The sequence below is a fragment of the Phocoena sinus genome, chromosome 7 (genome assembly GCF_008692025.1).
Source record: "Phocoena sinus isolate mPhoSin1 chromosome 7, mPhoSin1.pri, whole genome shotgun sequence".
In the NCBI taxonomy this organism is placed as follows: domain Eukaryota; kingdom Metazoa; phylum Chordata; class Mammalia; order Artiodactyla; family Phocoenidae; genus Phocoena; species Phocoena sinus.
Genome location: NC_045769.1, coordinates 92,304,387 through 92,329,142, shown reverse-complemented (window position 1 = coordinate 92,329,142; position 24,756 = coordinate 92,304,387).

The window sequence follows — 24,756 nt, the reverse complement described above, 5'->3', positions numbered from 1 at the left end:
TTGAATGGATAAAGAAGATGTGAGATAGATAGATAGATAGATAAATAGATAGATAGATAGATAGATATACACACAGAGATATAAAATTTAGCCACAAAAAGGAAGGAACTCCTGCTATTTATGACAAGACAGATGGCCCTTGAGGGCATTATACTAGGTGAAATAAGTCAAACAGTAAAAGACAAATACTGTATGATCTTATTATGCAGAATCTAAAAAGACCAAATTCACAGACACAGAACAGATTGGTGGTTGCCAGAGGTGGCCGGAGGCGGGGGGGAGTGGGACAAATGGGTGAAGATGTTAAGAAAATAAAAGGAAACCCTGAGCAAGAACCTCCCAACTGAGCCCAGGCAGCCAACAGAACCGAGAGAGATAATAAAATGATTGCTTTATGCCAAAAAAGAAAAGAAAAAGCAAGTCCATGTCCTGTCTCAAGTAAAATTGAAATAACCTGTATCTAACATAAAGCTGGGTCATGCCGCGGAGCCACTAAGCCCATTGCGCCACAACTACTGAGCCTGTGGTCTAGAGCCCACGAGCCACAACTACTGAGCTCGTGTGCCACAACTACTGAAGCCCACGTGCCTAGAGTCCGTGCTCCACAACAAGAGAACCCACCGCAGTGAGAAGCCCGTGCACGGCAATAAAGGGTAGCCCCCGCTTGCTGCAACTAGAGAAAGCCCATGTGCAGCAATGAAGACCCAACGCAGCCATAAATAAATAAATAAATAAAAGATTATTCACTAAAGCATTAAAAAAAAATAACATAAAGCTGGGTCAGCTGTAGTTTTTCTATTCCCACATCAAATTCTCATAACCTCACATGCTTTAGTTGCATTTGATCCATCTTGAGTTCTTATCCATCCTTGGTAAGAGTAAGTCTGAAAGATCCAGGTGCCTATTTATTGCCTCCAAAATGTATCATAATATCAATTTACTTTACTTCTTTAATAACCCAAAGCTTGCTTTATTCACAAAGTTTAATGAATTCAAAGTTAACTATTTAGGTAACTTTCTTCTGGTCCAGAACTTAGATCTGCATATTGGGTAAACTGCCTAATCTAACCAATTTAAAAAAAATTTTTGAACACAGATATACATGGTATATTATCGCATTTGAACTATCAGTCTTACTACTAAAATTTCTTGGACCATTTCTTCTCAGTATATGAAATTTTCTGAATGTTATGACCCTGTACTCCCTTCAACTAAGATTTGTCTAATGACCATAAGGAAACTCTTGGTAGGCTTTTTTATTACAGGAAATAGATATATTTCCCCTGGTCAACCTTCTTGATCTTCTAAGCATAAGTACTTAATAGTTTCCACTAATTGGGAAAATAACTTCTGAAAGAGATTATTGTCCAATACTAAAGCAATATGTTCATTTTATAAGAATTAATTTGCAAGCAGATATTCCTTACTTTTATTTATTTATTATAAATTTATTTATTTTTGGCTGCATTGGGTCTTCGTTGCTGTATGTGGGCTTTCTCTAGTTGCGGCGAGTGTGGGCTATCCTTCTTTGCGGTGTGCGAGCTTCTCATTGTGGTGGCTTCTCTTGTTGTGGAGCACGGGCTCTAGGCGTGTGGGCTTCAGTAGTTGCGGCGCATGGGCTCAGTAGTTGTGGCTCGTGGGCTTAGTTGCTCTGTGGCCTGTGGGATCTTCCTGGACCAGGGCTCGAACCTGTGTCCCCTGCATTGGCAGGTGGATTTTTAACCACTGTGCCACCAGGGAAGTCCCTATGTTTTATTTTTAAAAGACAAATTGTAAAAACCTTATATAGTAAGAATAAAGCAATGGTGAAAAGGTCTACAGTTTGCAATCAGAGACCTAGCTTGCAGACTCTTTGTGAAACTTTAAACCTCTACTAAGTCTAATTACATCAGTAATGCATGTGGAAGCACCAAAACTCTAGAGTACCATGTTAAAATGTTAAATTTTGTATTATTAATATACTTACTATTGTCCCTCTTTTATTCATTCAACAATCATTCTATTTTAAGCCACTTACTTAGAAATTAGACAATATTTTCTTCAAGTGACTTTTCCCAAACTTCTCCTCCCTGCCTGCCTCTTCAGACTGAGTCTGATTCATCTAAGTAGCGCCATAATTTAGCTCATGATCCAAAACATAGCAAGTACTCAATAAATATTTATTAAATGATTTCATTCATTGTCAGCTTCCTCCTCCCCTCTACTTCCAACAACTAATATATTCTAAATTATGTTGTGGTAAAGTTATTCAGTAGCACCCAGATTCACTCCATGAAAACATGTCGTCTTTAAAAGAACATTTCCACTTTGAATCCGGTTAAATTTGCCAGAATTATTAAGATAATTAATGGACATTCATACTTTGAATTTTACATCTTTATTCAAACTCTATCTTTTTAAAAAAAAATTTTTAATCATGAAAGGCCCACCATTTGTTAAAAAGCTACTATGATTGTTTAGATAGAGAGAGAGACCGGTGCTCCCTCTTCTGGTTCTACAGAGAAAGATGATAACAGAAAACCCTTGGCAGAGTCAGGCTCACACCCTGGGCAGGAAGGTTTGCCTACCTGAAGGACCATTTTGGAATTCTGAGGTGTGGGATGCTACATAATGACCGAGTTTGCTATACAATCTTAACTGACCTAAAACCCCACATTAATACACATGCTTGTCAGATGTGAAAAACGTTATGAAAAGAGATCTCTTACCAACCTTATTCAAGGTTAGAAAAGCTATTATTTAAAAAAAAATGAAACCTAGGAGAATAAAACAGTAAAAAGTATATAATAAAATAAAACTTGACAGTTTCTCTTACAGTAATGAGTGTATAAAATAACAGTCAGTTTCTTTCTTGGTGTGAATGGATGTTAATTTTGCAGCCCAAAAACAATATGTGTGTAAAGTATTTTAAAGTTGCAACATAGAAAAATGAGCATTCTCTCAGTTGATCCTCACGATAGATGCTGTAAGTTAATAAGCCATGGAATATTATAACTCTTGTTTCCTCCATTTTAAATGGAGGTATCTCTACAATGATGCATAGCTTTTTTTACGGGGCCTGCAAAACAAGCCCACGACCACTTCTATGCTTCAGATATTAATAACAGCTAAACTCTAAATGAAGTCTTACTATGGTCAGGCATTGAAACAAGCAGTTTACAAGTTAAGTTGAATCCTCATAATAATCCTACGAACGAGGCACTATTATCACTCCCATTGCACAGACGAAGAAATTAAGCAGGATCACTTCTCAGGGCCAAATTCAAGACTATGCCCCAGCATCCAAAGTCAGTCATGTGAAACCTCCCTAAAGCCAACTCAAACAGGTGAGGTCATTAGAGGTCATTAGACAGGTGAGCAATTGCTTGGAAATCATAGCACTCTTCATTGAATGCCACAAAAGTGATATATTTAGCTCCATTTTATAAACTAGAAACACATTTTCTAGCAGAAAATATTACTATTAAATAATATGGGTACCAACCAATTTATATTTATATTGTATATGTTTAAACATAAAAGTAATATATAAACTCCAGCTTTGGAGAGGAATCTTATGTCCCAGAATGCCTTCAACTCTAATATGTACAAACCTGATGTCTTGCAGAATTATGTATTTCACTCACTGAATTTTACAAAAGTTGAAAATTCTTCTGGATATGTTTCAGCTGTTTTCAAATCAGAGTGGAAGCCTTCCCACACCCTCTCCAATATAAAAGTTAGCATGAATTAAAATGTGACACCCCACCCCCTCACAATTAGGTACAAGGTTTGTAATTTAGGATCCACATGTCTTCCCTGTAGGTCTTCAAATAGATTTGGTTGAAATCTTGGCTTTTCAAATGACTTGAAATAACATGCAGTAAAAATTTACACAGTAACAGAAATAACATGCAATTGGAATCAAAGATCTTTTGCTGACCCTAATTTTTGGCTACATCCTCTCCTTTGCTTTGCAGTATTTCTCCACAAGACTACTCTGAGTTCCTGTAGGCAATGCAAATTCTTTTAATCTCTAAAATGATATAGGTCTCTGCATTCCCAAAACACACAAAAGTTTTCAGGAAAACATTTTGTTAAGTTGAAACCATATAAGATGAACCCAATTACTTTATGATGTGATGAAAGAGCTTGATTGGCTGTCCAATTTGCCATTTTCATGCTCATTGTTTACCCAGCTGCATGAGCCACTGAGCAAACAATCCGCAGCAGTTGCCAAGGTTTTACCATAATAACAAATTATGAGGTAAAAACTTAGAATTCAGAAAATTCTACTCACAAACGTAACTATTTTCTGAGTATTTGGGAACATACCAACCTAGTGAAATTTTGTAGCAAAACCCCATTGTTTTATGGGCGTGTGGGAGACTAGTTTGAGAAGCACATTTCTTTGGATTCAGACTTTGCTCCTCTTCTATCATCTAACTTCTCTTCCATGGATGCCCCAATAGGAAATCCACAGTAATTATCGTACAGGAAATTAAACTGTGTGGAATTGCTTTTAATTGAATTTTATATTTGAAAGAAATTGAATTAAATCAAGCACCAGTGGACTAGCTCACAGGTAACAGAACGTGGGAGAAAAGGCACTGGCCACCATGCAACTGAGTAAGAAAAAAATCAACTGACCCTTTAAAGAACCAGTAAAGGGCTAAGTGTGGGTAGTATGACAGGATAGAAGCACCCTGGCAGCCCCAGACACAAGAGGTGTTAATACTTACTCCAGGTTCTTTCCCATAAATTCCAGCAGGTACTCAGGACAAATATGAGGGAACAGTGGACACCCTGAGAGAGTCCCCCTGGGGGGTGCGGGCCAGCAGGAGAGAAACAGCTGCTGCTATGGGGAAAGCATGAACTCCAGGCACCTGGCCCAGACCATTCTCTCACAAATAGCAAAAGCCTGAAGCTGCTGTGAGAAGAGCAGAGGTGAAGATCCATTGCTGACAGAAGAATGTAGAAGAAAAAATCCTCTACCCCTGGAGGACAGCCAGCCCCAGAATCCTATATTAATGCCATTAGAGGTGTGCTGTCTCTGTTGGCAAGGGCCAGGAAACTCTCTTTTGCACCAGGACAGCAGAGAAACTACATTGTCCTCCTCTACCTCCCCTAACTGCCACCAACAACATACAACAATCAGAACAGCCAGCAATATCACTCCTAGGTATGTGTCTAAGAGAAATGAAAGCTTACATCCTCACAAAACCTATACATAAATGTTTATAGCAGTCTTGTTCATAAATTTGCTAAAACAACCTAGCAATTAATTCATAAAATTGCTAACAACTTAAAGGGAAATAACCTAAACGTCCATCAGCTGGTGAATGGATGACAAACTATATGATAGGCATTCAGTGGAATACTACTCACCAATAAAAAGGAATAACCTACTATTAAGCACAACAACATGAAGGGATCACAAATGCAGTAAGTGAAAGAAGGCAGACACAAAAGGCTATATACTATATGCTTCTATTCATATGATATTCTAGAAGGGCAAAATTATAGTGACAAAAAGAGAGCTCACTGGTTGCCTTGAGGTAGAAGAAGGCGCAAAGGAATTTGGGGGGGATGTAACTCTTCTAAATCTTAATTGTAGCAGTGGTTACACGTCTGTATACACTCATCAAGTTCATAAACAGGGTGAATTTTACTGTATATAAATCATACCTCAATAAACCCGACTAAGAAAGTTAAGAGATACATATTTTAGCTTCATTTCTGCCATAGTCTGAGTGATTTTGAAAAAAAATTCAATTCACTTAATAAACCAGCTTTTATGGAATAACCATTGTATGCCATGACATGTTATATCTAAGAGATGAATTAGCTATGGTCCTTTGGGAACACACAGTGTCATACAATACTTCTTAAAATATCTTCAGCAATTTCTGGATTAAGCATGAAATCCCAATGCAAAAGTCAAAATATTTAGAACTATGTGGTAATGAATCACATCATTTTAGAGCTTGTGGGATACAACTCAAAAGTTTTTTAGAAGGAAATTTATAACCTTAAGGCATTTATTGAAAAACAATAAAGATTTAAAATATATGCATCAGGACTTCCCTGGTGGTCCAGCAGTTAAGAATTGGTCTTGCAATGCAGGGGATACTGGTTCAACCCCTGGCCAGGGAACTAAGATTCCCCCATGCCACAGGGCAACTAAGCCCACGTGCTGCAACTACTGAGGCCACCTACTCTGGAGCCCTCACACCACAACTAGAGAGAAGCCCACGCACCGCAAAGAAGAGCCGGGGTGCAGCAATGAAAGATCCCACGTGCTGCAACTAAGATCTGACGCAGTCAAAAGGTAAATAAATATTAAAAAATAAAATAAAATAAAATATATGAATCAAGTGCTTAACTCAAGAAGCAAAAAGAAAAAAACAAAAAACCCTCAAATAAACAAAAGGAAAGAAAGATGTAAGAATAAAACAAAATATGCTTTATAATATGCTTTAAATGATTAAGTTAATAGATTACTTTAGTGAACAAATATTTCTGACTCTTTGGTATATAATATATATTGTTGGGACTTCCCTGGTGGCACAGTGATTAAGAATAAGCCTGCCAGTGCAGGGGATACAGGTTAAAAATAATTATAAAATCACTGTTTTTGTTCTACATGTGTTATGGTAAAGCTATTTTCTAAAGCTAATACATGGAGCTCAAAAAAGATAGAACTTTATTCTATTTTTTTTCCGAAAAAAATCAGGTTAAGCAGATTTTAATGATAGCACCTAAAAAATATTTATCCTAGTTTTGCCATGTAAGTCTACAAAGGAAACTCTCAATCAATTTGTTGAGATATTTAATTTCCTAGACATCATATATACTCACAGGGCAAGTCATTACTAAGACAAACTGTTTTCTGATTATGTTGGAAACTTAACTGTTAGATTTATAACTTGTTTCTCAATCCCTTACCTGTATTTTCAAGAGCCAAGTCATATGTTTTCATTCTGTAATACTGATACAGATATTCTTGTTTATTTACATGACACTAACAAATTTTGTCTAATTACACGTTTTAATAATAACCTAACCTCAGACCATTGCCTCTTCTCATTGAATTTGTCGATCTTTATAGCATTTTTCTTTTGGCGAACAGCTAAGCATTTAACCTAATGAAGACAATACATTCCCAATTATGTCCTGAGAGCATAAAAGCTTCCACAAACGTTTTAACTCAAATTTACTTTTTCCTGAGCATAAGATAATTGATTCTGATTGCAAAAATTTGAAAAGCCCGAAAAAGTTCAGAGACAAAATGGACCAGTACAGTCTCACAAATCAAAGCAACTACTATTAACTTGTATTCCTTCCTTGTATCTATCTTCTTTAAATAGTTACAATCTTAGAAATACACAAATTTGTTTTACACTATTTTCACTTGAAATTATTAAGAATAAGCACTTTCCACCTATAAGGGAAAAGAATCTGAAAAAGAATATATATATATATATATATATATATATACACACACATATGTTATATATATATATAGTATATATGTATAGCTGAATTGCTGTGCTGTACACCCGAAACTTACACGATATTGTACATCAACTATACTTCAATAAAAAAATTTTAGAAAAAAGAAAATGCAGTTTCCATGCCATCTCTAGCTGCATGGCAATATATAGAGTGGGTCCACCATAGTTTATTTTACTATGAAAATTAATTAGAATTAATTAATAAGAAAATTAACAATATTACATTATTAATAGATTTAAAGTATTTCCAATTATATCATGAAAGATATCTATGAGTAGAATAAAATAGTAATGAAGAGTCCAATCAGAATTTGAAGCACGCAGATGTTAAGTTCAAATCCTGGCTCAGCTACTTAGGAGCTTTGCTGAAAAGTGAATTATACGACGTAAGTAAAGCCTGTCACATGGTAAGCTATTAATGAATTAAAGCTATTATTATAATAAAGTTTTTTTAAATTTCAAAATATTGTGTTATCATATATGCCCTGGGATTGGGTTTCTTGGTTAAACAATCTAAGCATTTATAAGGTTTTTCATAATATTGTCAGATTACTCTCCAAAGTGGCACACCAATGGAAGCTTTCACCAGTGTTATACGAGAAGTGATCCTCAGCAACACTGGGTGTTCTCATATTGTATAACTCAATAGATGAAAATGTTACCTCATTTTACCTTTAATTTTTGAGCATTTAGTAACATTATACATTTTTAAGCATATATTAATCATTTGTACCTTTTAAATAAGTTATCTGTCCATGTCTTTTGTACATGTTGGAGTCCTATCAACTTATATAACTGCTTTAAATATTAGTTATTAATAATTTGTCATATATGTAAATAACTTAGTTTCTCTAGTTTTAAACTTGCTCATAATACTCCTGATTTTGAGAAATTTTATATTTTTCTATAGTCAAAACTATTATTCTTTTTCTTTATGAATTATTCCTCCCTTATCTAGAAATTGGAAAATAATTACCTTTTATTTCTTTTAAGTCTATTAAGTTTGACATTGTTCAGTTACCTTTTTAATCCTGATACTTTGGTTTATGCTGTTCAATGAGAATCCAAGTTGAGTTTTTCTCCAAGTAGCTAAACAATTGCCCAAATAAGATTTATAAAATGATTGTTCTCTTTCTCATCGATTCACAGTGTCTCCTTTATGATGTATAAAACTTTTATACATAATAAAGTTTAATTTTACAAAGCACTAAAATGTATCAAAGATATTATCCATTGTACCTGGTCTACTTTTGGAAGAAGAGTCACAATTAAAGATCCCTCTGCAACCCTCCCCAGATTGTCTCCCTTACCTACTGGGCTGTGGAGATTTCCAAGACAAGAAAGAAGGATGCACAAAGGAGGATAGAGAGTAACAGAAAACAAATTTTCCACATTTTAATTCACCACCAGTCCCTTCCTCTCACTTTGCCCACGATAAACCTACATCACTAATGGAATGAGGTAGAAGAGAGGTAACATTTACCAAGGGCTTACAGGGTTCCAGGTCCTTTTGTCCTCTCAAAACCCCATGAGATAGACATTCTCTCCTAACTTTGCAGTTATGGAAACACATTGGGCAATGTTAACTAAACTGCCCACCACTGTATAATCGTTAAGTAGCCAAAACAGATAGAGTTTGAATCTAGGTCACTCTGAATCAAAAATCATGTTTGTTGAAAAATACCCTTAGTTGGAAAGAATCAATCTCTCTCTCTTTCTCTCTCTCCCTCTCTCTCTTGATCATTCCTTTCCTGGAATAATATTATTTTCATAATTGCAGACTGCATAGAGCATAGACTATAATTTGGAGCTTTTACACTTTTCAAGAATAAAAGTGCATGTGAAGTTGAAGTGATGAGAAGGAAACACTCTCATGGCTGAGATGAGGGAACCCTGAAACAAAGGGTGTGACTGTCCCACAACAGGTTAGATGAGGATGCGACATCTCAACAGATCACCAGGGTTAATGAGGACAACATTAGGACCAGGTAATACTAGATATAACTTAAAGGATACAAGTTCAATGTGAAACAGAATACTGACAATGGACATTCACTCTTTACTAATGCCACCAGTGATCAAAGCTTAAGGCCCTGAGAGCCTCAACCCAGGTGAAAGAAGAAGGTAAAAGAATCCTGATTATGACAGTTTCCAACATGAAGTGACTGAATGATCAGTCAGATAAACTTGTCTCAATTTTTAGATTTCACTTTCTGTATGATGAAGAATGGGGGTTAAGTTCTAAAAACTTAAATAAGCTACAAAAAAAAATCGTAAAATTTATGATAGACACTCGTGGAACTGAGCCCCACTCAAATTAGGTTAAAATAGGAGACTACTGTGAGGAATAAAGGCACAGCCAGCCTGCAAAGTCACTGGAAGGGAGAACGAGAGATTGGAAAATGAGGCTTCTCTCTGTCTCAGAGAGACGCAGACCCCGCTTCTCATCTTCTCCTTGGGTGGCTGAGTGCTGCACCCTCTTCTGGCCTCATCCTGGACGAGGGCGAGGAGTTGCTGTGCTGCTGCCTGGAAAGGCCTGCTGTCAATCAGGAAGTCTCCTGCTCCTAATACCAGTGGCTCCTGCCATGTCAAATTCCATTTCCTCGTTCCTTGCTTGACATTTCTGACTTAATGCACTCCTACTGATTTCTTACTCATTTCAGTCTTCCTTTCTCTTTGCCAGACTTTTTCGTCTATTTTATACCCCAGTGTAAATGTTATTTCCATTGTCATTTGGTGGAGATAAAACCCATGTATTCTCTGTGTGTGTGTGTGTGTGTGTGTGTGTACACATATATATGGTATATATAACACTGGACTTATGGATTTTATGTGGTGAATACAATTCTCGGTCCAAAACTTATGTTTTACAAGAAGTGTAACATATGTCTTTTTCTGTAATTCAGCTGACTTTCTATTTCGAGTTTGCATCCTGCCATAGCAGTGGAAATTCAACATTAACCAGTGTGTGTCCACACTCCTCCCTTTCCCCAGGATTATGGCAAAGTTCTAGAGCCACATGTAGTGCCAAGAAACTGGAGTTGCACCCCCCAAAATCTTCCATTTGCCCCCTCCAGATTCATTCTCGACCCATCTCCAGTCTCCTCAGCCTAAACTGAATGGAGCACATGAACAAGGTTCTCTTCCCTCTGGCTTCCAGATGGAATCAGCCTTCTTTCTGTGCTCTGTTTTCTTCTAGTTTCTAGAATCTTGCCCTGTCTTCATCCCATCGGGCCCAGCAGTGATAACAGCTCCGCAGCTGTGAGCCCCGGGTTCCTGCACTCTACCCTGTGCCCACACCTTTGTAATCACTCCTCTTGTAAACAATCCCTCCTCAAATTATCCTGTTGTGATAGTGCCAGCTGTTTCCTGCTGTGATACAGTCCTAGATGTCCACTGTCCACAGAGCAATTCTGAGAGACCTTTCATTCTGTCTGGTTCCTGGTATTCAGACCACAAGGTTTCTGCAGCGACATCCCTCATGTTTGTCCATTTCACCCTGAAGGTCTTGTAACTCTCTCTGCTGCTGTTTCCATGCTGCACTGGGGACAGAGATGTCTGTGGGGTTGTCAAGGTGCTGTCTGCCTAGACCTTGTGTGTACTCACTCGCTCTCTGCAACTAGGGTGGCAAAATGCAGGGAGATCCCATCTGTGCCTACACACTTCCCACTCCTACTCTGTCAACCTTATGCAACCCACATCAGGGGACAGGTTGGACTGGTGAAAGATGGAGAAAAAAAGGAGGTGTATAAAATACTGAGAAAGAAAAAATAAATGTCATAATATATAGAAGTGTGTTAATATAGATGTTTAAACATCACCACCCTGTAACAAATCCATGAAAGTGAACATTTACATGGCCACTAGAACCATCCAGCTTGTGAGTTCTAAAAATAAGGATTTAAACATTCCTATTGCCAAATGCCAAGCTCTTCATTTATATAGAAAACTATATTTTGAAAAGCACTCTGTATATAAAAACTCATTGGATCTTCAACCTTAAGAAGGTTATAAGATACACTCTCTGTTATAGGCTGAACTGTGTCCCTCCAAATTTTATATGTTGAAGTCCTCACAATGTAATATTTAGCTATAAGGTCTTTAAAGTGGTAATTAAGTTAAAATGAGGTCTTTAGAGTGGTTCATAATCTAATATGGCTGGTGTCCCTATAGGAAGAAGAAATTTGGACACAGACATGCACACACAGCAGAAAAATTATCTCTGGGCAGAGGGAAAAGACGGCCATCTGCAAGCTAAAGAGAGAGATCTCATAAGAAGAAACCAACCCTGCCAACACATTGATCTTGGACTTCCAGCTCCCAGAACTGCGAGAAAATAAATGTCTGTTGTTTAACCCACCCAGTCTCTGGTACTTTTTTAGCAGCTCTAGGAAACCCATCCACTTCATTCTACACATCAAGAAACTGAACTTTAGAGAGGTTAAATAGCCTGTCAAAAAGTCACAATTGTTTCACAGTAGATTACTTACAATAAATCATTACACTAGTAATTCCAACACTTAAACCCAGGCTACCTCGCACCCTATAATACATCTCTCGTGAGATGACTGCAAAGGGCTCTGCAACTGTACTATACTATTGTCATATGAGCATATGCATGAGAATGTACACCTGCAGGCTTAGGCCACCAGGTTGTGGCTGCCTCCTGCTGGTTTCCAGACTCCCTGATCCCCTCCGTCCTCCACTCCATCAGCTGCCTTTCCACTCCTTTCACACTCCCTGTCAGCTCCTGAATTGCAGGTCCATTCAGAGACTGTACAAAGAGGGCAAGAGGTGAGGGAGGAAGCCTAGAGCAGCAAGGGAACTGCACCAAAATACTGTGAGGCACATAAAGGAGAGGACACTCTTGAACGTGTTAAATTCCCCACATGTGGCCAGTCTGTAGAGAACGAGGAAAAGCAACAGGAATTTCCTATTTCGTTTGGAATCCAAGCACAGGCAGTAGATACTGTGCGTGCAGTAGGGTTAAAGGACAAGACGGAAATGAGAAAGCTTGGGTTATGGTCTCAGATTTGCGGATTCCCTATCAGGAACTTTGGGCAAATTACCTTAATTACTGGGCTTATGTTTCCTTACCACCAAAATGACCAAGTTATATTCAAGGCTTCTTCTATTTAACATTTGGTGAGATGTTTACCTGACACTGTAATGTGCTTTTACGTGGAAGTATAAAATCATACCATATGGTTCAGCTGCCATTTGAACCTCAGTGTCAAGTTTTTTGTTTGTTTTTTTCTTTTTAATTTATTTTTTTTGCGGTACGCGGGCCTCTCACTGCTGTGGCCTCTCCCGTTGTGGAGCACAGGCTCCAGACGCACAGGCTCAGCGGCCATGGCTCACGGGCCCAGCCGCTCCGTGACATGTGGGATCTTCCCGGACCAGGGCATGAACCCGTGTCCCCTGCATCAGCAGGCGGACTCTCAACCACTGCGCCACCAGGGAAGCCCCAGTGTCAAGTTTTGATGATCATGGGGAGTGGGGTTTCAAAAATAAAAGAATAATCCCACTGTTAATAGTGTTATTACAAAATCAACCTTTATTCCAATATCAATAAATTAGGGGAAATTTTGATTTATTAATTTATTTAACTGTAACCATAGAAAAATGCTCCCTTCAGTTATTCATTCATTTAACCAAAATTGAAGGAACAGCTACTGTGGGCTGAGTACTTACTATGCATTCCCCTAGGCACTCCTAGTCTCTCCAGTGGGAAATAGTACATTGTGGAAAGTGCTGTGTGTCGTGTTAGAATACGGGTAAGCTCAGAGCAGCATGACAACCTATGAAAGGGCAAAAGAACACCTAGCTCCACTCTTTCAAGGAGGATGAATCAAACTGTATCAAGACAAAAGAGTTAATTTGCACAACATCCCAGAGAGGGCTGGACATAGTTTAGGAATTATAAGAAAATAGAAACTCAGTCTATCAAAAGGGCTGTGTAGTTTAAAGACTAAATCATAAAAGACTCTCATACACTGCTTATAAATGAGCCCAATCACAGTAAGCTAAATTCCTTTGCTCTTTGTTGCTATTATAAAGGTTTCCAAAAGATGTGAATTCTATGTCAATCCCCAGTATTTATTATATCTTTCCTTGCTTTGGGAAGCAAACATGGCTGGAATCACAAAAAAATTAAATATGGAAAGGATCTTATAAATCAGCTGGTTCAACTCACTCACTCAGAGATAGACTGATTGTTCCCAGGTTTCACAGCAGTGGAGCAAAATCTAGATCTCAAGTATGTGGACTCCCATGTGAATGATTTTTGGGTTTTCCTACTGAACTTCCCTGTGCTTCCCACCAGCCATTATACATAAATTCCCGGGAAAAAAGTCAAGCATTCTCTGTCATTCAGTTAACCAAGCAATCAATCATTTAGGAAGCATGCCAGACCTAACTATATATGCCTTGGAATCAACCATGACCATGTGCCAGTTGTGCTGCTATATATATTTATCTGCTTATTCCATATTCTGAAATATTCCTTCTGTTGGAATTGTCTCAGCCAGAAATATCCATGAGTGGGAACAGTGACAGGACATTGCAAGAATTTCCCCAGAGCCAAGTGAGGAAGTGGAGAGCAGCAAATGACACTGAACAAGGATTCACAGTTCATCTGGCAAACATTTCATGAGCATCTAATACATGTCAGGCACTGTCCTAAGCAGCACCAGTGAAAACTAAAATAAGTGGAATAAGATACCATCCTAGGCTACATGGTGCTTGTCTACTGAGTAAAACAGACAATAAGCAAAGAAACAAATACATGTAACTATAATGTCAAACAACAATAAGTGTATGGCAAACGTTCAAAACACAGGAAGTGAAAAGAAGTTTTAAATTCTGAAGGAACAGAAAGTGCAGTAAGAAGAAACTGTAATGACTCACTTCCAGAAAAGAAAGATGCTTGGATATATTGCAGCCTTTCATATTCACCTTCCTCTGCGGTGGAGTCATTCTTAGAAACATAGTGGGAAGAAGTAGGAGGCACTCTCAAATTTCTTCTGGAGTGTCAAGAACCACCTTCCAAACTCTGATCAGACTGGTTTTTAGAGAGACATCAAGCACTTTCTTCCCAAGCACCCGGCACTTTCTTATCCAAACACAGTGTTCCATGTGTTTTTACACTATTGGGCAGTGGTTCTTGTAACGTTCCTAGAGGATTTCACGGCCCCCTTTGAATATCTGATTTAAAATAGACACCTTCCCTCCCCAAAAAACCCACAAGTACCTACGTAGAATATGCTGCATTTAACATCGGGGGCTTGTTGAGGATCATCAATGATCATCCTACTGGAGACTCAGGCCCATAACAGATCAATTAAATCAGAATCTCTCAGGATGAGGTTCAGGAATTGGTGATGTTTAAAAGCCTTGGTCCGGGAAGATCCCACATGCCGCGGAGCAACTAAGCCCGTGTACCGCAACTACTGAGCCTGTGCTCCAGAGCCTGCGAGCAACAACTACTGAGCCCACGTGGCAGAACTACTGAAACTGACGCACCTAGAGCCTGTGCTCTGCAATAAGAGAAGTCACCGCAACTGCATGCCACAACGTAGAGTAGCCCCCGCTCGCCGCAACTAGAGAAAGCCTACGCACAGCAACAAAGACCCAATGCAGCCAATAAATAAATTAATTAATTAATTTTTTAAAAAAACTCTCAGATAATTCCAATGAAGATTCTGATCTTCATGCATTGCAAATCTGGCTTTATTGAATTAAGAAGAGAAATACTAAAAAAAAAAAAAAAAAAACAGAAGAGAAATACTTTAAACTAAAACCCAACTGATCATAGAGTTATTAGGTTTATCTGAATTGAAAGGCCAGTAATACAGATGATTCTGAATAGTCCTAACATTTTACAGAATATATGAAGAACAGAAAACTTATCAATAAATAGGTAGTTGGTTTCCATATATGGGTCCAAACACAAATACCTGTGAGCAAAGATTCTTCTTACTTCTTCCTGGAATTCCAGTACCTAGTATAGAGCTTGACACATATGAAGGCTTAATTAATGTTTGCTGAGTCAACCACACCATTTTGGTCCTTCCTTCCTCCTTCAAACACCCTAGGGAAGAAAATGTCATGATCACTCAGTACGTTGTCTAATGAGGCATTTAACTGCACCCTTGAGAAGCAATATTATTGAATACATTCTTTCATTAAAATATTGATTATCTACCATGTGCCAAATATTATAACTGGTGCTGGGGATGACAATGACAATTTAATCCTTCTAAAAACATTCCTGACATTTTCTTTTAATCGATTACTAGAAATTAGTCCTAAGAAGATTAAGAGCTACTCAAGACCACAGAGTTAGTCTGTGGTGGTGGGTAAACTGGAACTCCTATCTTCCAATTCCCAATGTGGTGCTATTTTGGGGAGAGCAAAGTGTGTCACTTTTATTATGTATAAATTTAAAATAATGAGACTAATTTTAACAGCAGATGATCGTGTAAGAAAGTCACAACTTGTATCAATCCACATAGAGGACCTTTCCAGTTCTATCAGTCAGTTTTGTGTAAGCAACTATGGGATTAGAAATAGACTTTTTTTCATGTGTGGGTTACAATGAATTTTGAACTTAGAGCAAATAGTATCAAGTTCTGCATAAATGTAAAGAAAATTATCTCTGAGACTCCAGGAGAATAAGTGAGGTATGCAAGGCAAAGAGTAAGTTGAGACTGGCACACAGGTTTACGAAGAACAGAAAGGATATGCTGATTTCAAAATGAGTCTCTAAACTCAAAAATATGCAATTGTTCAGCAATTTCACTTATTCATATAGATTACTGTGAGAATGTATAAAATTTAGGTGAAACCCCCTAAGTAATTAGATACTAATCACCTCTCTGATCCCAGCTCCCACAGCTCTTCCTCTTGTTTTCTATTCTCTAGCAGCTTCAAATTTCTAATGGTACCTCAGGAAAGCCAAGTCGACTCACTGGGCATTTCTATATGGACTTGTCTTTCCCCAACTCTTCCTGAGGGCACTCCGTCCCTCTTTCAATCTCTGCTTAATATCTCTCCCAGAGAGTACTTTGCTGACCATCCTACCTGAAACTGAGTTCCCAGGCCTCACCATCCCCTATGCCCCTACACTGCTCTGTGATTTTCTTCTGAGCACTTAACACTCCCCAAAATTATTTTTATTTCCTTGTTTACACAGTGGTCTCTTCCATTAGTGTATGAAGGCAGAATTCTGGCTCTCTCTGTCATTGTTGTGTTCCTTGCAAATAATTCTAAAATTTATATAGAAACACAAAAGACTCTGAACAGCCATCTTTAACCTCCCACTTACATTGCATAATTGTCAATTTCTCCCCTTATGTTCACTAATATTTGCTTTATATATTTAGGTGCTCTATGGCAGTTTTATTCTTAATTGATAAAGCTTGAAAGCAACCAGAATGTCCTTCAGTAGGTGAGTGGTACATCCAGACATGAAATATTATTCAGCACAAAAAAGTAATAAGCTATCAGGCCATGAAAACATATGGAGGAAACTCAAATGCACACTACTGAATGAAAGAAACCAATCTGAGAAGACTTCATGTTACCCAATTCCAACTATAAGACATTCTGGAAAAGACAAAATGATGGAGACAGTAAAAAGATCAGTGGTTGCCAAGATCTGGGGGAACGATAGGTGAATAGGCAGAGCACAGAAGATTTTTAGGGCAGTAAAACCATTCTGTATAATACTATGATGGTGGATACATGTCATTATATATTTGTCAAAACCTGTAAAGTATACAGCACCAAGAGTGAACCCAAATGTAAACTATAGATTTTGGATGATAATGATGTCAATGTAGGTTCATAAATTGTAACAAACGTAACACTCTGATGTAGGATGTTGAGAGTGACAAAGGCTGTGCATGTGTTGGAGTAGGAGGCATATGAGAATTCTCTGTAGTTTCTATTCAACTTTTCTGTGAACCTAAAAATAGAAAATACATTTAAAAAAAAGAAATTAAGTACTGACACTTGCTATGATGTGTATGAACCTTGAAAACGTTATGCTAAGTTAAAAAGCCAGTCACAAAAGACCACATATTGTATGATTCCATTTATTTGAAATGTCCCCAAATGGTAAATCTATAGAGGCATGAAGTAGATTAGTGTTTGCCATGGCCTGGAGGTTAAGGCGTAATGGACAGTTAGTGCGAATGGCTATGGATTTTTTTGGAGGGAGAGTGATGAAAATGTTCTAAAATTAGATAGTGTTGATGGTTGCACAATTCTGTGAATATACTAAAAAGAAATGAATTGTACAGTTTAAATTGGTGAGTTTTATAGGATTTGAATTTTATCTCAAAAAAGCTGCTATATTAAAAATAGACTAGCTTTAAAAATAATTTGTGCAAGGATAGTTTTATCATATTAAGCATATAGGCTTAACCATAAGTCAATGTATAAGCATGACACTTAGATAACTTTGAATCCACTGGCTCCACCATTTGCTTTCTTTGTGCCTGCAGACAATCACTTGTCTGCAGATTGAGATAACCCTCATAGCATAGCTGAGCAATTTAATACAACATCACAGAAAAAGCACCTGGTGGGGCTTTCCTCACTGTTGGAGAATGAAATTACAAATACGTAAGAGGGGAAGGCAAAAACTAATCTTGTGTTACTGGACTGGAGTCAGAGATATCAGTATGAATTCATGTTTATTTTAATATATTTGCAGATAGATATGAGAATAACTATAGAAATATGTGTATACATAGTTTAACATACATACAGATATTTCCTAGTAGCCATCAGCACACCTAGCATTCAGGTCTGAGTTTCTAAATACCATTTTCCAATAAAAGGAACTAAGATTCCCTGAAGAAATGGAGGATACTAGAATGGGAGCAGGGAAAATACAGATAAATCTGACCATGTGAAAGTGCTTTTTTAAAAAATAATAAAGGATGACTACATGGCAAAAGGACACAAAAGCCAACCTGAAAGAGCTCTAAATGGCCAGAGCTGGAACAGCACAACAAAAAAGTTAGTATTAGATTATGACCCCCCAAAATAAAGTAAATATCCATGAGCCCAAAATGATTTACACAAATGATTGAATCCATAAATAAATTTGGGAGAAGAAATGTCCTTTACAAAAGAATTCCAACGGATAAATAGAGAAGGAATGAGGGGAATATAACATCACCATTAGACACAGCAACACCTGCTGCAGGCAAGATCTGTAGGTGAATGCTCAAACTGATGGGGGAAACTTTATGGAGTAAGCAGATATTTCCTTACCCTCAAAGTATTGCCCCCCAAATATTTATGAATTACAAGGGTGATTTTAACATTTGTTTACAAATGTATAGTAACTTTTCAGTGAAGAACCCTAGCAGACACCGCCTTAACCAAGTGATTAAGGTTTACACCCCAGTTGTAAGTTATGCTGAGATCATGTACCGTTGATAACATGACATGACGTGGAAAAAAAAGGACATATCAGCTCTGTAGTATTCTTCCCACCCATAACCCCAATCTAATCATGAGAAAACATCAGATTAAACTCAAATTGAAGGACATTCTAAAAATACCTGACCAGTATACTTGAAAAGTGTCAAGATAACAAAGAATAAGAGAAGACTAAGAATCTGCCATCGGTTGGAAAAGACTATGACAACGTGATGACTAAGTGAAATGTCTAGTATCTGGATTGGATCCTAGAACAGAAAAAGGACATTAGTGGAACGCTGGTGTAGAGTAAAGCCTACAGTTTAGATAATAGTGTACAATGTTCATTCTTAGTTTTAGTAAATGTGCCATGGTTATGTAAGATGTTACTATTAGGAGAAGCTGGATGAACATTATTCAGGAGTTCTGTGTACTATCTGTACAACTATTCTGTAAATCTATAATCACTGCAAAATAGAAAAGTTAAAAAACAAAACAAGGACTTGGCCTGCTATACATGCTCAATAAATCATCCTCAATATTCTACCCTCTTGCTAGCTATCACCACAGCCTTCTGGGGTGACACCTCCTGAACTAATTAAACAACCCACTTTCCACTTTTCTGTGAACTCCCTCCCCAGCCTCAAATCCCTTTAGTTATAATGGGAAGACTCCAGGGAATCACAGTAGCCAATGTGATGCTTCCTACCACATGCATCCTATGCCCTGCCTGGTCATAACTGATTGGACCAGGAATGGGCATTTGACCTAAACTGAGCCAATGAGCCCTTCTTTAGGGAAATTGAGATTCCAGGTACTTCTGTCTGATTTCTTGAATGGAGGAGATCTACTTCAGACCTCTTAGAATCTATTTTCTAATATCTGTCCTGCGAAGCAGGGAAGTCATTTATTATGGGCAGAATGTTTGTCCCCCGCCGCCCCCCGCCAAATTCACATGTTGAAATCCTAACCCAATACAGTATGTGATGATATTAGGAGGTAGACCCTTTGGGAGGTAATTAGATCATAAGGGTTTAGCCCCCATGAATGAGATTATTGTCCTCATAAAAAAAAAAAAAACACTCCAGAGAGCTTTCTCATTTCTCTTTCTGCCAAGTGAGGACACAATGAGAAGTCAGCAGTCTAAAACCGAAAGAGGGTCCTCATCAGAACTCAACCATGCCAGCACCCATATCTGGAATTCCAGCCTCAGAACTGTGAGAAATAAACTTCTGTTGTTTATAAGCCACCCAGTCTATGGTATATTTGTTGTAGCAGTCCGAGCCAACCAAGACACCATTCTTCAGCAAGAGGACAAAATGAAACGGGTAGGCTCTGAGAGGCCCAACTGATAAATCAGGAGAGAAAAAATTACCTGGGTTACCATGGTGCTCTAGCCTTTAGCTCCTACTGGTTCCCAAAGCCTAGCTGCTCCCCTACCCTTAGATTCCATGAAATGCCCACTTAACCCTATTTCTCTTTGAGCTCAAACTGGCTAGATTTGGTTTCTGTTAATATAACTTTAATGTGCTAATTAATACAACTACTTTGTAAGACATGACATTCATTTACATGTATGGTTTCTGTTGTATTTGCTTTTCAATGGTCAAGGTCAGTAATTTTTTTAATCATAGTTTATATAAACTGTCTGGTTAAATTACTCCTACCTTTTTACATATATACAAATAAACCACATCTTTTTAATTCTAGTCATTTGTTCGTTCTGTGCTTGCTCTCTGAAATACCTTTACTCTATCTCATCATGTCCAAATTCCATCCATACTGCCAGGTTTAGCTTAAATGCCATCTCTTCCATACAGCCTTCCTTGCCACCCACCTAAAAAAAAGAACATGTATATATTCTTATCCCATGGGGTATATATATATATATATATATATATATATATATATATATATATCCCATGTTTTCTTATCTGTATGTTTCATTCCTTTTATCCCTTTCTAACTTTATACAGTCATTTACTTACACATGTTGTCTCCCTCTTAGATGTGAAGCTACTTGAGATCAGCTTCCCTGTTCTCCTGTAGGCAGCATTTCAAGAAACATTTCAAGAAACATTGCATTGCATAACAATGCAAATACATAAGTTAATTGCAACTGCTTAAGAAGGACAAAAATGAAAGACAGCAATGACAGTTAACTGTATTCTTTTACTGTACTTAGTAAGAAAATTATTTTTAAGAAGTAAAGCTATCTCACACCTAAAAGAAAATATTAGAGAATATCTTCATCACCTTGGGTCAGGCAAAGATGTCTTAAACAGGAAAACAAAAAAAACACTAGTAAAGGAAAAGTGGATATATTACAGTATATTAAAATTAAGAATTTCTGTTCATCAAAAAAATCATTAAAAGAGAGAAAACGTAAGCCACAGAGTTGGAGAAAATATTTGTAAGATATATAAAAGATTCAAACCTAGACATTTAAAAAAAATACCGTATAAATCAATTTTTCTTAAAAGACAAACAACCTGGGACTTCCCTGGCGGTCCAGTGGTTAAGACTCTACGCTTCCACTGCAGGGGGCACAGGTTCAATCCCTGGTCAGGGAACTGAGATCCTGCATGCCACACAGCGCAGCCAAAAAAAAAAGACAAACATCCTAATAGAAAAAATGAGAAGAAGACTTGACCAGGTACACCAGAATGGCTAAACCTACGAAGATGGCAAAAAACAAGTGTTGACGAAGTGCTTAAGGTAGTAAACAAGATGCTACTAGGAGTATTAACTGATACTGACTTTAGAAAAGAGTTTGGCTGTATCAGCTAAAGCTGGACACGGGCACACTCTGACCTAGCAGCAATTCACAGTTATGAAAGCATGCATGTGTCATGCATGCATCATCAAAAGTCATGCCTAAGAATGCTCATAACCACTATTCATAAAAGCTAAAACCTGGAAACATATGTCATCAAGAGAAAATGAATAAAGTCATTGTGACATTCATACAAAGGCATATTACACAGCAATGAAAAAATTATTACTAAATGCAAAAATGTGAATGAATTGCTTAAAGATAACGTTGACGGTTTTCTTGCTCATTTTAATTTAAAAGCAGGCACAGAAATTTTCCGATTGTGGGATTCAACTTATGTAAAGTTCAATCCCAGGCCAAATTAATTGATGGTGTTAGAAAACAAATTGTGGTCATCTTTTTCAGGGGATACTGACTGGGAGAGGAGAAGAAGGAAGTTTTCAGGGGGCTGGTATATTCTATTATTTCTTAATCCAGAGACTGAATATACAGATGTGTTCACTTTGCACAAATCCATCAAGTTGTAAACTTATAATTTGTGTGCACATTTCTGTATGACTGTTGTACTTCAATAAAAGATTTTTAAAAAGAAAAGTTTTCAAGCATTACTTGTAGCCGTGATATCAATGCCTTAGGCATTGTGCTAAAGGGTCGTGTGTGTATAAATTACATATCCTTTTAGTAGCACAAAAACCTATTAAAATCAATATTTTTATATTATACCTTTGAGAATTAAGAGGTAAAATTACACAGTGATTTATTCAGAGGAACAAATAGGAACAATAATAAATGTTTATTGATTTTAAAGTTATGGAGGCTTGGGAATTTAAACCAGAGTTTCAGTATGCAAAAGCAAATAATTTGTTCAGATGACCTTGGTATTTATGATTAGCTGGGAATTTTTTTTTTTAATAAATTTATTTATTTTTGGCTGTGTTGGGTCTTCATTGCTGCACACAGGCTTCCTCTAGTTGCGGCAAGCGGGGGCTACTCTTCATTGCAGTGTGCGTGCTTCTCATTGCAGTGGCTTCTCTTGTTGTGGAGCATGGGCTCTAGGTGTGCGGGCTTCAGTAGTTGTGGCACGCAGGCTCTAGAGTGCAGGCTCAGTAGTTGTGGCACATGGGCTTAGTTGCTCCACAGCATGTGGGATCTTCCCGGACCAGGGCTTGAACCCATGTCCCCTGCATTGGCAGGTGGATTCTTAACCACTGCGCCACCAGGGAAGTCCCTAGCTGGGAATTTGATTAAGCAGGGGTCCATGTCACCATCTTGCAATGTGGAAGTGTTCCTCTTACTCCTTTCTTTTCTTTTTTTTTTTTTTTAATCCTTTGCTGTATGTGACCTGGGGTGTTCAGGAAATATCATTAACATTAGAAACTTAGTTGGAAAAATAGGTGATGCTTAAAATCCAGCTAAGTGGGTTATGGTTCCATCAAAAGAATGAACTCAAAATAATTCCTAGGACTTGAAGCCTAGAACAAACCTTTTGTTAGGTCTTCTGGGTTTCAGCATTGTTACTCAGTACTTAGATTTAAACTTGAATAGACATTGGTCACAACCTTGAAGGATAAAAGAAGCCATGACAAGGCAAGCAGCAGTGTGCAGGGTTAGGGGTGAGGGGGACGGATTAGAGGAGGAATGGCTACTAGGTAAGGAAAGGGGTTTTCCTTAGACCTGCTATCTCAGTCCATTTGGGCCACTATAACAAAATACCACAGACTGGGTGGATTACAAACAACAGACATTTATTTCTCATAGTTCTGGAGGCTGGGAAGCCCAAGATTCAAGGTACCAGCACATCAGTGTCTGGTGAGAACCTGCTTCCTGGTTCATAGACAGCCCTTGTGCTCACAAGGCAGAACAGGTGAGGAAGTTCTCTAAGGCTTCTTCATAAGGGCACTAATCCCATTCACAAGCGCTCTGCCCTCATGATCTAATCACCTCCCAAAGGCTCTACCTCCAGACAGCCTGACACTGGGGATTAGGTTTCAACATATGAATTTGGGAGGCATACAGTCTATAGCACTTGCCATACTTCTTTTGAAATTTAAAGACATTAGTGATGGTTCTGGCCAATTAATTACCCCTAACATGCTAAAACCCCACAAAGTCACACCTAAAAGGCCCATCACCCAATGCCTTCAAAATGGGCACTAATGTTACGAAGGACCTTACTATTTCACACTCTCCTCCCCAAAGAGTCCAGGCCTCCCCGTAGCTCCCACACTTTAGAGCATCCTACGTATTCCTAACATACACACACATGTGCGTACACACACACACACACACACACACCCAAGGAGAGAAGTGATGGAGTACAGTCTGACTTATTGCAGATAATACTTTTACATTTGCAAATCCAAGGCAAGACAAACAAACAAACAAAATAAAATAAATAAACCAAACAGTAACAAACAGGTAGCTACAGAGAACAGAGTACTGGTTACCGGGGGTGGGTACAGGAGATCAACTGTGTGATGACAGATGGAAACTAGAGTTTTGGTGGTGAGCACACTGTAATGTGTACAGAAGTCAAAATATAATGTTGTACACATGAAACATGTTATAAAGTAATGTTACCTCATTTTCAAACTTCTGAATCAATTAAAAGAGCAAACAAAAATCCTTTTGGTTGGACATAAGGCAGAGGGAGAACAGGTTTAGGGTGTGGCTCCCTGATGAAAATCTGATTGGATTAAAGCATCCAGAATTAACTTTAAGGAAAGAAGCACATATCAAAAAGAATTGTTGGTGGGACTTCCCTGGTGGCACAGTGGTTAAGAATCCACCTGCCAATGCAGGGGATTCAATCCCTGGTCCGGGAAGATCCCACGTGTCACGGAGCAACTAAGCCCGTGCACCACAACTACTGAGCCTGTGCTCTAGAGCCTGTGGGCCACAACTACTGAGCCCACATGCTGCAACTACTGAAGCCCGTGCCTAAAGCCCATGCTACGCAACAAGAGAAGCTACCACAATGAGAAGCCGGCACACTGCAACAAAGAGTAGCCCCCGCTCACTGCAACTAGAGAAAGCCCATGGGCG